The following is a 2225-nucleotide window of genomic DNA, read 5'->3' as shown; positions in this document are numbered from 1 at the left end:
GAAGAACCTTAAAGCCCCACCTACCCTATGTTGCTCTTTAAGTTTGTGACTCTTTTTCAAATAATATTTGATGGCATTAATATACCTTATCTCAGATATGTACAAGGTGCTTTCTAAACTCATGCCATCATTGTTCTCAATAATATTACTTATCGTGGAACTAAGGAGTAAGGTCAGCGAGAGCAGTGAGCAAGAAGACCAGGCAGCCTGTGACCAGCAACCAAGTCCCACGTTTCGTACAGCAGTAAACTAAAAAAATGCGTTTCCTATGGAGTTGTTTATGTTTCTGAGGACAATATAGAAATTGCTTAATTTTCTTCCTCTGCACTTCAACATATTGGATGCTTTATTGTCTTTTTGATCAAAGTACAGAGTAAGACAATGCTGATTTGAGAGGAAAGGGAGTCAGTTGATTACACAGCAGCACAGTATTTGCTCTTGGGAATTCACTTTTTTTCTTTTTTTTCTTTTTCTTCATTCACTGATTTTCCTTTTCTGTCATTTTTCAGATTTTAGATTGTAAAGTCCATGTTTCACCTGTTGTGACTATAAAGGAAATTGGAAACCTGTTTAAATAATTGCAGTAAGAATTTGAATAATCAAGTTGAAAAAATACATATCGTACATACAAGTTTGAAACATATTTCTGATTACATATGTTTTCTTATGATGCAAGGGTCTGCCCTTATGCAAAGCTAAAACTTCATAAATCTTAGTTTTCCATGTCTTTATATGTCATTGTTTATCCAACTGGTGACTCTATAAACACCTTAAAATCAACACAATCTACTTGTACACTCATATTTAGATGAGTTTTTATTATTGTTTTTGCTACTTTTATTGTTACATGAGTTGTTAAGTTTATGGTAATTAGTTATGCAGCAATAAATGCCTAATACAGGCATATAAATAAAGATATTTAGAGAAGTTGGCTTTCCCAAAGTTACAGCTCACATAGACCCAGAATTTAAACCCAGGCGTCTGTCTGATTCCACCTACTGTAAACTATTATTGAGCAATTATCAAATATTGGATTAAGGTTGCAATAAAGGTATAAAGAACATTCCTTCAACTTGAAGTTTTTGTTGTCTTTTGGGAAGAGAAACTATAGAACCCAATAGGCATTATATAATCAACTTCTAATTGTTATAGTATCAACTAGAATGATACAAGGATTTGAAGCTAAAAACTGTTTTTACAGCCTAAACATAGCCAATTATTGTGGTAAGTTCAAAAGACCAAGTTGTGAATTTTTAAATCTAAATACAGTAATACCTTGGTTTGTGAGCATAATTTGTTCCAGAAACAAACTACTCATATTGCAAGACATCGCTTATTTACCACGTTAAAATGTACTAGAAATGTTTGCTCGTCTTGTGGAACACTCACAAACCAAGTTACTCACAATCCAAGGTTTTACTATATCTCATATCCAATTTTGAAAAATATTCCAGATTTTATGTGTTTTGTTATAACTCATGGGTCTATCTTTAGGTAAATCACCAAAACTTATTCTTTTGTTGTATTTTATATGCAATCGGTGTCATAAACACTGCCTCAAAGCTATCACAATATCATTGTTTTTTTTTCTTTTAGCATTTTTTTTAGTAAAATATAGTTGACATACAATAGTATATTAGTTTCAGGTGTGAGCCATAGTTATTCAACATTTATATATCTAAAGAAGTGATCACCATGATAAAAGCCTAGTAACCATCTGACACAGTACACTGTTATTACAAAATTATTGACTATATTCCCTGTGCTATCCATTACATCCCCATGACTTATTTATTTTATAACTAGAAATTTGAACCTCTTATTTCCCTTCACCTCCCCTCCTTTTTAAATTTTTTTATTATAGCTGGCATTCAATATTATTTTATATTAGTTTCAGGTGTACAGCACAGTGATTAGACATTTCTGTAATTTATGAAGTGACCCCCCAATTAGTCTAGTACCCATCTGACACTATACATTGTTATTACAATATTATTGCCTATATTCCCCATGCTGTATTTTACACCCTCATACTACTTTGTAACTACCACTTTGTATTTCTTAATCCCTTCACCTGTTTCACCTATCCCCTTACCCCCTCCCATTCAGTTAGTTCTCTGTATCTATGAGTCTGTTTCTGTTTTGTTGGTTTGTTTATTTTGTTCTTCTGATTCCACATATAAGTGAGATGATGTGGAATTTGTCTTTCTCTATCTGACTTATTT

The 2225-nt window shown here is 32.4% G+C and overlaps 1 long non-coding RNA gene across 3 annotated transcripts in view; it reads right to left on the bottom strand.

Moving 5' to 3' along the window:
• Window positions 1-6: 6 nt before the first annotated feature.
• Window positions 7-2225, bottom strand: part of LOC109371343 (uncharacterized) — a 21407-nt gene continuing 19188 nt past the window's right edge. For all 3 annotated transcript variants that reach the window (XR_002121858.1, XR_002121860.1, XR_002121859.1), the window contains exon 3: window positions 7-546. This is a non-coding gene — a long non-coding RNA (uncharacterized LOC109371343). The remainder of the gene's footprint in view (window positions 547-2225) is intronic.

Source organism: Hipposideros armiger, unplaced genomic scaffold (genome assembly GCF_001890085.2).
Source record: "Hipposideros armiger isolate ML-2016 unplaced genomic scaffold, ASM189008v1 scaffold_562, whole genome shotgun sequence".
Lineage (NCBI taxonomy): Eukaryota > Metazoa > Chordata > Mammalia > Chiroptera > Hipposideridae > Hipposideros > Hipposideros armiger.
This window is presented reverse-complemented; position numbering and strand designations above follow the sequence as displayed.